The sequence below is a fragment of the Nerophis ophidion genome, linkage group LG24, assembly GCF_033978795.1.
Source record: "Nerophis ophidion isolate RoL-2023_Sa linkage group LG24, RoL_Noph_v1.0, whole genome shotgun sequence".
Taxonomy (NCBI): domain Eukaryota; kingdom Metazoa; phylum Chordata; class Actinopteri; order Syngnathiformes; family Syngnathidae; genus Nerophis; species Nerophis ophidion.
Genome location: NC_084634.1, coordinates 28,469,608 through 28,485,054, shown reverse-complemented (window position 1 = coordinate 28,485,054; position 15,447 = coordinate 28,469,608).

Sequence of the window (15,447 nt, the reverse complement as noted above, 5' to 3'; positions counted from 1 at the left end):
GTTACAGTTAAGGATGTCTGATAACATCGGACTGCTGATATTATTGGCCGATAAATGCTTTAAAATGTAATATCGGAAATTATCGGTATCAGTTTCAGAATTATCGGTATCGGTTTCAAATAGTAGAATTTATGACTTTTTAAAACGCTGGTGTGTACACGGACGTTGGGAGAAGTAAAGAGGCATGCCAGCCCAGTCACATATCTACGGTTTTCAAACACAAGTGAATGCAAGGCATACTTGGTCAACACCATACAGGTCACACTGAGGGTGGCCGTATAAACAACTTTAATACTGTTATAAATATGCGCCACACTGTGAACCCACACCAAACAAGAATAACAAAGACATTTCGGGAAAACATCCGCACCGTAACACAACATAAACACAACGGAACAAATACCCAGAAACCCTTGCAGCACCAACTCTTCCAGGATGCTACAATATAGCGCCCCCTCCAGTCCCGCCCACCTCAGTCCAAATTCCAAGCTGCTGTTTTGAGGCATGTTAAAAAAAATTATGCACTTTGTGAAAGTCAAAGCATAGTATTACCCATAGTTGTAGTGGGTATCAGGATTATCTCAGGGAGAGCATGTCCCAAATTCCAAGCTGCTGTTTTGAGGCATGTTAAAACAAATAATGCACTTTGTGACTTCAGTAATAAATATGGCAGTGCCATGTTGGCATTTTTTTTCCATAACTTGAGTTGATTTATTTTGGAAAACATTGTTACGTTGTTTAATGCATCCAGCGGGGCATCACAACAAAATTAGGCATAATAATATGTTGATTCCACGGCTTTATATAGCGTATCAGTTGATATCGGAATCGGTAATTAAGAGTTCGACAATATCGGAATATCGGTCATTGGCAAAAAAGCCATTATCGGACATCTCTAGTTACGGTCAAACAGATGGTGTGTAAAAAGTACAATAGGTACAGTATTAACACTTTTTAGTGCACTGTAAAAACAAAAAAACATACCAAACATTATTGTCATATAACATTTTGGACTTTCAACTGTAATTGGAACTTAATTTGAGAGAGATGAGAAAGATATACTGTAAAAACTGGACTGCAGTTATCTTTTTTTAAATGTTGCAGTATAAAAAAAATATTTATTTACACACACAAAAGTACTGGGAAATGCTACTGTTGAGCATTAGTATTGATTCCAAGCTATCAAAAATTACTACCGTATCGTTTCAAATGTGATTAGTATCTGACACATTATAAAATAAAACCCTTTTATTAAGTATATTCAGGCCTGCTCTTCACCCGAGTATATCAGCCCTTTAATTAGAATCAGAATCAGAAGAGTTTTTATTGCAATTGTTTGAGAACGGGTTCACAAACTAGGAATCTTACTTGCCGCAATTGTGCAACATAAAACATGTATAACACAGAATAATGTTCACTAAATGGACGATAACTCATTTTATGCACATTATCTAAATGAAATAACTTGACATAATTTGTTAGAACGGGCATTTAAGGGGTTAACGTACAATTTAAAGAAATGGCTTGTTTGCCCTGATTTAGAGAAAGGAAAACAAAAATTAATTCCGAGTTAAGAACTGTTGTACTGTACACTGCTGGACTTGGGCGGGTGATTTTATGCCGACTTGAGCAGTACCGGTCCAACGGGCAGAGACTGATTGCGTAACTAGACCCAAGGCCAAGGGCAGATGGAATTACAGGCCAATGGGTCGACAGAAGCTGCAGAGTCGTAGCAGGCCGTCCTCTCAGCAGGAAATGAAAAGCCTTCCTTCAGCCCCTCAGTCGTCTTTCATCTGCTTTCAGTTGACTTAATGAAAAGCACCCTGACAATGTCTGGTGGTAGCCTTTGGTACTCACTGTCTGTTTGTTGCCTCGTGCGCCACTTGTAAAAAAAAACAAAAAAAAAACAGGAAAAGTAATGTACAGAAAGCAAATACTGTATGGAATGTGTCAATCTGTACTCCATACTAGTACAGAATGACTTAAGGAAAAAAAAAAAAATGACAGCGTCGAGCAAACAGTTGTGTCCTCAACGCAATGTAGCATCATCACCAGAAAGCTGGTGGCTGATGTCCCTCTAATACTTTCCAACCCTCCCGATTTTCCCCAATTTCAGTGCCCCTTCCGAAAATCTCCTGGGGCAACCAATCTCCCTAATTTGTCCTGATTCCCACGCGGACAACAATATTGGGGGCGTGCCTTAAAGGCACTACGTTTAGCGTCCTATCTTACCTGAAAATGAGACTATTATATATGTCTCCTTTATCCATAGGTTTATCTATAACCCATGAAGTAGGCAGGCACAGAGCTATTTCTCAGTGTGTGTTTATTCCAGTCGGCGCATTATACACTGACACACAACATTCGAATTCCCATCATGCATTGCTTCAAAACTACGGCAAGTAGTAATGTTCAAAAACATAACAGACGAAAAAGGAAAAAAACGAAGAAGAGACATGGCGACGACGAGTAATAATAAGAAGCGCGCTTACAAGTTCTAAAATAATTGGAAAAAAATTATTTCAGTTCATCCAGGACAGCTTGTTTTGCAGGGGCACTGACTGATTGATTGATTTGATTGATTGATTGATTGATTGATTGATACTTTTATTAGTAGATTGCACAGTACAGTACATATTCCGTACAATTGACCACTAAATGGTAACACCCGAATAAGTTTTTCAACTTGTTTAAGTCGGGGTCCACGTTAATCAATTCATGGTAGCATGACAAGCAGGGAAAGCTGCGAAACAAACTTGTAGGGATAATATAGCCTCTGTGTTTTTTGTGACCTAACGTATATTCCGCTCTACCCCGGTTTTGAGCACTGTATAATGGATATGTATGTATATATGTATATATGTATGTGTGTATATATATTGTATATATATATATATATATATATATTGTGTATATATATATATATATATATATATGTATGTATGTGTATATATATTTATGTATATGTGTGTGTATATATATGTACATATATGTATATATGTATGTGTGTATATATATGTACATATGTGTGTATATATGTACATATATGTATATATGTATGTGTGTATATATGTACATATATGTATATATGTATGTGTGTATATATATGTACATATATGTGTGTATATATGTACATATATGTATATATGTATGTGTGTATATATATGTACATATATGTATATATGTATGTGTGTATATATATGTGTGTATATATGTGTGTATATATATGTACATATATGTATATATGTATATGTATATATGTATGTGTATATGTATGTATATATGTACATATATGTATATATTTATGTGTGTGTATATGTGTATATGTATGTATATATGTATGTTTATATTAGGGCTGGGCAACGATTAAAAATTTTAATCGAAGTTAATCACACTATTTCTCTGATTAATCGCGATTAACTGCATTGTATACGCAAAGCCCAATAATGAATTCAAAAGTAGTGTGTAGTGCACCTTTATTGGAATATTCTCCCACATGAACAAAAGCGCCAAAACATTTGTTGTGCAAACACAATTTAAATCAGTCCTTGTTAAACAGTAGCAGTTAAATAGCATATTTTATGAAAATCAACTCAAAAAATGTAAATACAAACATTTAAGCTTATTGCCACTGCAAGGGTATTTAAGTTATCATGTTTGTAATGGAAAATAAATATAATCTACATACAAATCTCTGAGCCACAATCATAACATCTGAACAGGCAATTTCTGAGGTAACAGCAGAAACATTTTTTTTATCAGGGATCTTATGTTTAAAAAACCTATATTTTAGGTAGTGGGCTTTTTTAGGGAATTTTTGATCAAATTATCCGTAGTAGCAATATTAATAATGTTGTGTTTATTCTGCGTAGTGCACTTAAAATAATTATGACCATATCTAGGAATTGATATGATGGGAATTTTCAGATTGTTTGATGTTATGAGCCAGGGAATAAAAGAACTACCCTACCCAGCATGCAACAGGAGTGACGAGCATGCGCGGTAGCCCGGTATAGGTTGTGTCGCCATGACGGCATCTTGTATGTTGTGATATGCACGCTCTGAAAGCAAACGTTAAGAACTCAGCCAACACTCCTCGTCTGCATTATTCATAAATAGACGGACAACACATATACTCCGCTGCTTCACAGGCCGCTGGATGTAGCCGGCAAAGTATTCCCATGCTAGCTAGCCGGTCTAGCAAGCACGCGTCATTCAGTCCAAAACGGCCCGATCTATCCACATCCAGAATTGTCTGGCGGTCGTAAGTGATCCCGGAGTGACCACGCTGTAAGCCAGCCATGAAATTTGCAGAATTGTCCGGTATTTTTGCCAAATGTTGCATCTTTACCAAGAGCCCCTCGACGCCGGGCGACGCCATCTTGTTAAGAAAAGGTGTTAACAAAATAAAAGCATGTAAACAACATACGCAAATGTGCGATAAAATAATTGTCGGCGTTAATAGATTGATGAGTTAACTCATAAGTAACGCATTAATTTGCCCACCCCTAGTTTATATATATGTATATATGTATGTGTATATATGTATATATGTATATATGTATGTGTATATATGTATATATGTATGTGTATATATATGTATATATGTATGTGTATATATATGTATATATGTATGTGTATATATATGTATATATGTATGTATATATATATGTATATATGTATGTGTATATATATGTATATATGTATGTGTATATATATGTATATATGTATGTGTATATATATGTATATATGTATATGTGTATATACATGTTTATATGTATATGTGTATATACATGTTTATATGTATATGTGTATATACATGTTTATATGTATGTGTGTATATACATGTTTATATGTATGTGTGTATATACATGTATATATGTATGTGTGTATATACATGTATATGTGTATGTGTGTATATACCTGTATATATGTATGTGTGTGTGTGTATCGGTGTTCGATACGAGCCTTGTATTAACTTGGCATTGGATCGATACCACAATTCCCAGTATCGCCCTCCCCTGCCTTTCAGTAGCGTTTCATAAGAGAATGTTTACAACCATTGACCCTCACCATTCACATGTGCTGTCACCTCTTCCAAAAATCAATTTCTGGTATGGAGGCTCTCTAATAACAGTCATTTGTGGTGTGCCTATAGGAGGCACTTTGCTGTAAAAATCTTCTTAAAAGGAAAAACAGAAATGAGACATCACCGGTTGTCATCAGATGACTACGATGATGACTTTGCAACCCAACCACAGCCAGCTGGCTTCACAGATGAGATACGAGACAGAAAGATCCACCAGATGCTGAGAATATCGCCTAAGTAGACCTCTGTGGACCGGATTTGAGACTGTTTTTCTTTTTTTTTATATAATCGGCAGAAAGCATATAAACGGGGTGGCGTGGCGCGATTAGGAGAGTGGCCGTGCCAGCAACCTGAGGGTTCCTGGTTCAATCCCCACCTTCTACCAACTTCGTCATTTCCGTTGTGTCCTTGAGCAAGACACTTCACCCTTGCTCCTTATGGGTCGTTGTTAGGGCCTTGCATGGCAGCTCCCGCCATCAGTGTGTGAATGTGGAAATAGTGTCAAAGTGCTTTGAGTATCTTGAAGGTAGAAAAGCACTATACAAGTGTAACCCATTTACTATTTACCATTAAACCTCTATTTCTTTAAAATGTATCGGTGCGATACACTTATCGATATTCCTTATTGATCAGGTATTTATCAGTACTCTTAGAGGCACTATATGTAATTTGTGGATATAAATATGTGAAAAAAATTGTTTTTAAATCGCATTCATGTTAGCACAATAGGTTGAACACCTCCAACATGTTGTACTTGAAGTTTTACATCAATACCTGTTTTTTTTTAAGTCTTGAAGTAGTCAACTATGTGTGCAGTGCAAGGTGAAATGCAGTTATGTCATCTTCTTGTAAATAGCACACAGATCCATCACTCTTTCTATTCTTTACAATTACACTCAGGAAACATTGTTTATATATGGTATACATGTGCAGAGTAGAGACCTTTTACACCAGGGGTGTCAAACGTACGGGCCGAACAGGTTTTTATCCGGCCCGCAGGATGAGTTTGCTAAGTCTAAAAATTTGCCAACATTTTTGAATGAAAAAAACTGCTGTTCTAAATGTGTCCTCTAGATGTCACAATAGCAATTCTTTGTATCTTTGTAGATGATGCTACATACGTTAAAAAAACACATGATGTTAGTGTCATGATCCGTGGCCGGATCATGTTCTGTTTGGTTATGTTTTTTTTAGTTTTGGACTCCCTTAGTTCCTGTTTTGTGCACTTCTGGGTTTGTTTTGGTTACCATGGGTACTAATTGGTTTCACCTGCCTCTGATTAGTGTTCGGCCAGTTCACCTGCTGCTGAGCACTAATCAGAGAGCTATTTATTCACGTTGCTCGCCACACTTGTTCTGGCGTCATTGTTTGCTGCAAGCAACAGGTACGTAGGTTCATGTCTTGCTCCTATGTTCTTGAGTTCTATTGTAAGTTTGTACCTTAGCTTCACGTTAGACCTTTGGTTTGCTTCCTGTTTTTTGGTATGTGTTATGATTTGCGAAGATTAAATCATATCCTAACTTCACGCTGTCGTCCGGAGTTGTCCTACATCCCGGGAGAACAAACCCGTAGTAAGCTGCAATCTCCGCCGTGACAGATAGTACATCAGTCGAGTAAAATGATCAAACTACATAAATAACATCCTGTAATTTGAGTTTGATATTATTTTTTTATTTTGATAGATTGAAAATGAACACCAATTAGTTAGTTGACTGATGAACATTATCACATAAGTTGTTCAGAAAGTATAAATAACGACAAGGATAAAAACGCTATCAACTGCAACATGTAAGTATAAAAAAAAAAAAAAACATTATGATTTGTACATTTTAAGAATGTGCTTGTTCTATTTTTAAATAAAGAAAATAATCTGAAGTTGTCTTTATTTTTAAGTTATCGTACCGTGATTTGGAAGTGGGAGGGAGCAGGAGTACCCGGAGGGAACCCACATGCACCTGGGGATAGGTTGATTGGCAACACTTAATTGCCCCTAGTGTGTGAATGTTGTCTGTATATCCGCGTTGGCCCTGCGATGAGGTGGCGACTTGTCCAGGGTGTACCCCGCCTTCCGCCCGATTGTAGCTGAGATAGGCGCCAGCGCCCCCCGCGACTCCGAAAGGGAATACGCGGTAGAAAATGGATGGATGGGTACCGTGATTTTACCATTCAGGCCCACTTGGGAGTAGCTTTTTCTCCATGTGGCCCCCCATCTAAAATGAGTTTGACACCTCTGTTTTACATGATATATCATGATATTTATATGCAATCCTTAGCATGTTCTGTGGGTCTGCATTTTGTAACGATAGGAATTATTTGTGTTTATGTTGGACATGGACGTGTTTGAGTGACGGACCGGAAGCCATACTGAGTGTTGTGCTATGTGTGCGTGTGTGTGTGTGTGTGTGTGTATATATATTATATAAATAGAGAGACTCAGTGAGCAAGTATAATACTCCATCGTCCAGTTTGTAGTCAAGAAACAGCAGAAACTTAAACACATTTAAGCAAGATGTCTTTCAATGGAGAGACGTCAGACGGCAACAAGAGACCTGTCAGTCACAGTGACGCTATATCGCTTCAAAGAAACTTTATGGATTGTTATCCATCCATCCATTTTCTACCGTTTGTCCCTTTCGGGGTCGCAGGGGGTGCTGGAGCCTATCTCAGCTGCATTTGGGCAATAGGCGGGGTACATGATACCTAAATATTAAATTTTTTGAGTAGGTTAGTATTGGCCTATGAATTAATATATCGCTAGGACAGTAGGGACGGCGTGGTGAAGTTGGGGGAGTGGCTGTGCCAGCAACCTGAGGGTTCCTGGTTTGATCCCCAGCTTCTACCAACCTGGTCACGTCTGTTGTGTCCTTTCACCATTGCTACTGATGGGTTGTGGTTTGCGCCTTTCACGGCAGCTCCCGCCACCTGCGTGTGAATTGGTGAATGTGGAAATAGTGTCAAAGCGCTTTGAGTACTTTGAAAGTAGAAAAGGGCTTTACAAATGTAACCCATTTACGGTTAATAAAACGTGGAATGTGAGTGTGAATGTTGTCTATCTGTGTTGGCCCTGTGATGAGGTAGCGACTTGCCCAGGGTGGACCTCGCCTTCCGCCCAATTGCAGTTGAGATAGGCTCCAGAACCCCCCACGACCCCAAAAGGGACAAGCGGTAGAAAATGGATGGATGGAAAACGTGTTTGTGAGTAAAGTGCGTTTACACAGCGTGTGTGACTTAGAGGAACTTTTGTGTGGTGTTGCTTCCTTATTTGTCATTATTAAAAGCTGATTTTAATGTGTAGCAGTGGCAGCGTGTCATAATTACGTCGGTCGGCGGGAACAGAAAAACACCGATAACTCTTTACAGTCCTCATGGTGTCAGAGTTATTTGATGACGAACCCCAAGATGCAGAGATGGAGGCAGGCATGGAGTGAGCAAACATGATTTTAATATAAATACTAAGACAAAACCAAACAAAGGGTTCAAACCAAAAGCGCGCACGTGGGCGGATCAAGAACAAAAGGCCTTCAGCATAGAAACTAACAAGAAACAAAAAGGAACTTTAGCATGGAAGCTAGAGGATAACAAACAGAAAAACTGGAAATAGCTATGGCTAACAAAAACAGCTTACCGCTACGACGACCAGGACAAGATGTAGCACAACAGGTAATAGCTGAAATGATGCCAGACACGACAGGTAGCAAAGACACAAGAGTGACATGAGGCAACGACAATACAAATCAATCAATCAATCAATGTTTACTTATATAGCCCTAAATCACTAGTGTCTCAAAGGGCTGCACAAACCACTACGACATCCTCGGTAGGCCCACATAAGGGCAAGGAAAACTCACACCCAGTGGGACATCGGTGAAAATAATGACCCAGTGGGACATCATTGACAATGATGACTATGAGAACCTTGGAGAGGAGGAAAGCAATGGATGTCGAGCGGGTCTAACATGATACTCCATCCATCCATTTTCTACCGCTTATTCCCTTTCGGGGTCGCGGGGGGCGCTGGCGCCTATCTCAGCTACAATCGGGCGGAAGGCGGGGTACACCCTGGACAAGTCGCCACCTCATTGCAGGGCCAACACAGATAGACAGACAACATTCACACTCACATTCACACACTAGGGCCAATTTAGTGTTGCCAATCAACCTATCCCCAGGTGCATGTCTTTGGAGGTGGGAGGAAGCCGGAGCACCCGGAGGGAACCCACGCATTCACGGGGAGAACATGCAAACTCCACACAGAAAGATCCCGAGCCTGGATTTGAACCCAGGACTGCAGGACCTTCGTATTGTGAGGCAGACGCACTAACCCCTCTGCCACCGTGAAGCCTAACATGATACTGTGAAAGTTCAATCCATAATGGATCCAACACAGTCGCGAGAGTCCAGTCCAAAGCGGGTCCAACACAGCAGCGAGAGTCCCGTTCACAGCGGAGCCAGCAGGAAACCATCCCAAGCGGAGGCGGATCAGCAGCGCAGAGATGTCCCCAGCCGATACACAGGCAAGCAGTACATGGCCACCGGATCGGACCGGACCCCCTCCACAAGGGAGAGTGGGACATAGAAGAAAAAGAAAAGAAACGGCAGATCAACTGGTCTAAAAAGGGAGTCTATTTAAAGGCTAGAGTATACAAATGAGTTTTAAGGTGAGACTTAAATGCTTCTACTGAGGTGGCATCTCGAACTGTTACCGGGAGGGCATTCCAGAGTACTGGAGCCCGAACGGAAAACGCTCTATAGCCCGCAGACTTTTTTTGGGCTTTGGGAATCACTAATAAGCCGGAGTCCTTTGAACGCAGATTTCTTGCCGGGACATATGGTACAATACAATCGGCAAGATAGGATGGAGCTAGACCGTGTAGTATTTTATACGTAAGTAGTAAAACCTTAAAGTCACATCTTAAGTGCACAGGAAGCCAGTGCAGGTGAGCCAGTACAGGCGTAATGTGATCCAACTTTCTTGTTCTTGTCAAAAGTCTAGCAGCCTGATTTTGTACCAACTGTAATCTTTTAATGCTAGACATGGGGAGACCCGAAAATAATACGTAACAGTAGTCGAGGCGAGACGTAACAAACGCATGGATAATGATCTCAGCGTCTTTAGTGGACAGAATGGAGCGAATTTTAGCGATATTACGGAGATGAAAGAAGGCCGTTTTAGTAACGCTTTTAATGTGTGCCTCAAAGGAGAGAGTTGGGTCGAAGATAATACCCAGATTCTTTACCGTGTCGCCTTGTTTAATTGTTTGGTTGTCAAATGTTAGAGTTGTATTATTAAATAGAGTTCGGTGTCTAGCAGGACCGATAATCAGCATTTCCGTTTTTTTGGCGTTGAGTTGCAAAAAGTTAGCGGACATCCATTGTTTAATTTCATTAAGACACGCCTCCAGCTGACTACAATCCGGCGTGTTGGTCAGCTTTAGGGGCATGTAGAGTTGGGTGTCATCAGCATAACAGTGAAAGCTAACACCGTATTTGCGTATGATGTCACCTAGCGGCAGCATGTAGATGCTGAAGACTGCAGGGCCAAGGACCGAACCCTGGGGAACTCCACACGTTACCTTAACGTAGTCCGAGGTCACATTGACACAAGACAAAGGAGGTACAAATAGGAGCCGGCTGATTGGCAACGGGTGTGGCCAGATGCCAATCAGCCGCTGCTGAAGGGGAACACAGCACTCAGGGAAGAAGACAGGAAGCTGACAAAATAAGAGCACTAGACAGGAACTAAGGACAGGAAATACTAAACACACTGAGGAGGAACACAGCACTCAGGGAAGAAGACAGGAAGCTGACAAAATAAGAGCACTAGACAGGAACTAAGGACAGGAAATACTAAACACACTGAGGAGGAAAACAGCACTCAGGGAACAAGACAGAAAGCTGACAAATTAAGAGCACTTGACAGGAACTAAAAGACAGGAAATACTAAACACAGGAAACAGACAAATGCAGAGGAAAAAACTAAAACATAGACAAACTGTCAGGGGCAAGCCTGACACATGGACCGACCTAATTAAGATTCGGCACCAAAAAATACTGGTACTCTGTGTACATTCCTCGTCTCAGTCTGCGGTCCTAAATCGACTAAAACAAGGTGCAGCTCAGACCGATTAATGTTTTATCGTCACAATTTTTAAGAATCCTCCACGTATTTGTGGCTATTTTCACGCTGAAAAAACAGTGCATGGTCATCTTTGCGGCCCGCCTTCCAATGGGGAGAAAACATTCCGGATATATTTTTAGCCAGTCTATATTGTTTGAGTGTCAAATTTTGTGTGCTCAGGTGGTTCCTGCCCTTCATGTACAAGCTGGCGGTGGGCATTTTGCTGGGGGGTCCTGCTCCTCACACAACGCTCACCAGCATGTATCGTGTCAGGTGACAGATGAAGGGGAGCAGGGAGGCCATTTCGAGTCGCCAAAAGTTGAGGTTTGATGTCTGTTTAGTGGCGACACAGTCCATCCGCTTCCTCGGGTGAATTACAGGAGCTGAAATCAGCACTTTGTCCCTGCACTTCCAGGCTGATGCTTTATGCTCCATTACTGGGGGAAAAGGTGCTATCGGAGGTGCTGGGGACTAATTGTGCGCAGCTCTGTAATTATTTCAAGGTGTTTAATGTGGAAGGCTCGTCTTTGTGGGAACGGTAAAGAAACTGTACTCGCTCTCAGGCAAGTAGAACATCACAGTTGTATGTCTTTAATACAGTATTACGTGGAGGTACTTTAGATCAGTGGTTCACCAAGTACCACCTCGGAATAGACTTACACCATAATGGCCATCATTGAAATACAGCAGCGTGGTAGGCCGAAGTATTCATTAAAAACAAGGCAGAGGTTTTATTTAACAAGTATACTTCATATTTTTGGCCAATGCAGCATTGCATGCAGTTTGAGCAGTATCACTGTGTTTAAATAAATAGGACAATAAAACACTGTACTTTATTCAAGTGATTCTCTGGCATACCACGAGATGGGGCCTGGTACCGCAGTTTGAGAATCACTGCTTTAGAGTAGTGTCAGTGTACATCTTGTATAGCAGTATAGAGTTACGAGCCACTGACCACACAACCATTGTTGTCTAAGTAGCTGGCAACACGAATACCTATAGAGCGCACCAGTATATAAGCCAGACTCAAAAAATTATAGGCGAAAAAATATATTTCCATATGTTAGCCGCACCGGACTACATAAGAGGCAGACAAATACGTTGTGAAATTAGTTACAGAAAGATTTTGTAAAAGTTAATTTACATACTTTGTTTCCGAATGGCGCCAGTAAAAGGGCTCTTCAAACAAAACAGAAGTCATCGTCGTAGACCCACCAGCTGCGGAAGCTAGCTCTCCAATCGGCTAAACAGACTCAATAACTCCGCGGTGACGTTTTTGGGGAATTTACGAAACTGAAACAATGCAAAAATAATGCCACTGTAAGTTAATAATAGTAACACAGCCACTGGCAAACATGTTAGCATATTAGCTAATGCGAACGGCGCTAGCTTCATTGCATGAAAACACTCCTACAGACGTCACACATGGGACAGTTTAGTAAATATTAACAGTTTTAGTGATATTGTAAAACTCACATACGTTGCTCGGAGTGATGAATGAAGAATCCATACAATTATAACCGCTATGGACGGCTGGAAGATGTAATGACACTTCTAATTCTGGTTGAAAGCTTTAAAAAGCATGGCTCTGCAGCACCTGCAGTGAGCACGTGGGACGGTTTAGTAATTATGAATTCCATCCATCCATTTTCTACTGCTTGTCCCTTTTTGGGGATGCAGGGGTTGCTGGAGCCTATCCCAGCTGCATTCGGGCGGTAGGCGGATTACACCCTAAACAAGTCTCCACCTCATCACAAGGCAGATAGACAGACATTCACACACTAGGGCCAATTTAGTGTTGCCAATCAACCTATCCCCAGGTGCATGTCTTTGGAGGTGGGAGGAAGCCGGAGTTCCCGGAGAGAAGCCACACAGTCACGGTGAGGTGCCAACTCCACACAGAAAGACCCCGAACCCGGGGATCGAACCTCGGACCTTTGTAATTGTGATAATTATAAAGTGTTTTAGTTATATTGTAAAACTTAAAAAGTTGCTTGGTGTGATGAAGAATCCATATAAGTAGAAATGCTATGGACCACTTAGAAGTTGAACGGCACTTGTACTTCTGGTTGAAAGTTCTAGTCTAAACAGATGGGCACCTGCAGTGAGCGAGCTTGTCCAACATTTGGCACCCTGGTACAAACAATAGCACATATTTTCGGTGTCTTTGCATGTTTTTTTTTCTGTGGGCCTTTTCTCGTTGTTCCCATTGGGTTGAGTTTTTTTCTCGCCATGATGTTGGATCTTAACCGAGGATGTCTTTGTGGCTTGTGCAGCCCTTTGAGACATTTGTGCGTTAGGGCTCTATATGAGTAAACTTTTGATCGATTGACAAACTATTTGCCTTATGGCCGTCAACGAAGAAAAATCCATAAAATTAGCCGCACTGTTTTTTAAGTCGCGGGGTTAAAAGCTTGGGGAAAAAGTAGCGGCTTATAGTACGGGATTTATGCGCAACACATTTTCAATGTGATACAGGTCTGGACTACAGGCAGGCTAGTCTAGTACCCGCACTCTTTTACTATGAAGCCACGCTGTTATAACACGTGGCTTGGTATTGTCTTGCTAAAATATGCATGATAACGTTGCTTGGATGGCAACATACGTAGCTCCAAAACCTGTATGTACCTTTCAGCATTAATGATGCCTTCACAGATGTGTAAGTTACCCATGCCTTGGGCACTAACACACCCCCATACCATCACAGATGCTGGCTTTTGAACTTTGTACATACAACAACTCGGATGGTTCTTTTCCTCTTTGTTCCGGAGGACACGTTGTCCACAGTTTCAAAAAACAATTTGAAATGTGGACTTGTCAGACCACAGAACACTTTTCCACTTTGCATCAGTCCATCTTAGATGAGCTCGGGCCCAGCAAAGCCGGCTACGTTTGTGGGTGTTGTTGATAAATGGCTTTTGCTTTGCATAGTAGAGTTTTAACTTACAGATGTAGCGACCAACTGTAGTTACTGTCAGTGGTTTTCTGAAGTATTCCTGAGTCCATGCGATGATATCCTTTACACACTGACATCGCTTTTTGATGCAGTACCACCAGAGGGATCGAAGGTCTGCAATATCATCGTTTACATGCAGTGATCTCTCCAGATTCTCTGAAACTTTTAAAGATTATACGGACCGTAGATGATGAAATCCCTAAATTCCTTGCAATAGCTGGATAAGAAATGTTCTTTTTAAACTGTTGGACAATTTGCTCACACATTTGTTGACAAAGTGTTGACCCTCGCTCCATCCTTGTTTGTGAATGTCTGAGCATTTCATGGAAGCTGCTTTTATACCCAATCATGGCACCCACCTGTTCCCAATTAGCCTGCACACCTGTGGGATGTTCCAAATAAGTGTTTGATGTAGCAACCAACTGTATTTAGAAACAGTGGTTTTATGAAGTGCTCCTGAGCCGATGTGGTGATATCCTTTACACACTATCGGTTTTCAATGCGGAACCGCATGAGGGATCAAAGGTGTGTAATATCATCGCTTACGTGCAGTGATTTCTCCAGATTCTCTGAACCTTTTGATGATTTTACGGGCCGTAGATGGTAAAATCCCTAAATTCCTTGCAATAGCTGGTTGAGAAATGTTGTTCTAAAACTGTTCGACAATTTGCTTACAAATTGGTGACCCTCACCCCATCCTTGTTTGTGAATGACTGAGCATTTCATGGAAGCTGCTTTTACACCCAATCATGGCACCCACCTGTTACAGATTAGCCTGCACACCTGTGTGATGTTCCAAATAACTGAGTGATGAGCGTTCCTCAACATTTTTCAGTCTTTTTGCCACCCCTGCCAGCTTTTTTGAAACATGTTGCAGGCATCAAATTCCAAATGAGCTAATATTTGCAAAAAATAACGTTTTCCAGTTTGAACGTTAAGTATCTTGTCTTTGCAGTTTATTCAATAGAATATAGGTTGAAAAAGATTTGCAAATCAATCAATCAATCAATGTTTACTTATATCGCCCTAAATCACTAGTGTCTCAAAGGGCTGCACAAACCACTACGACATCCTCGGTAGGCCCACATAAGGGCAAGGAAAACTCACACCCAGTGGGACATCGGTGACAATAATGACTATGAGAACCTTGGAGAGGAGGAAAGCAATGGATGTCGAGCGGGTCTAACATGATACTGTGAAAGTTCAATCCATAATGGATCCAACACAGTCGCAAGAGTCCCGTTCACAGCGGAGCCAGCAGGAAACCATCCCAAGCGGAGGCGG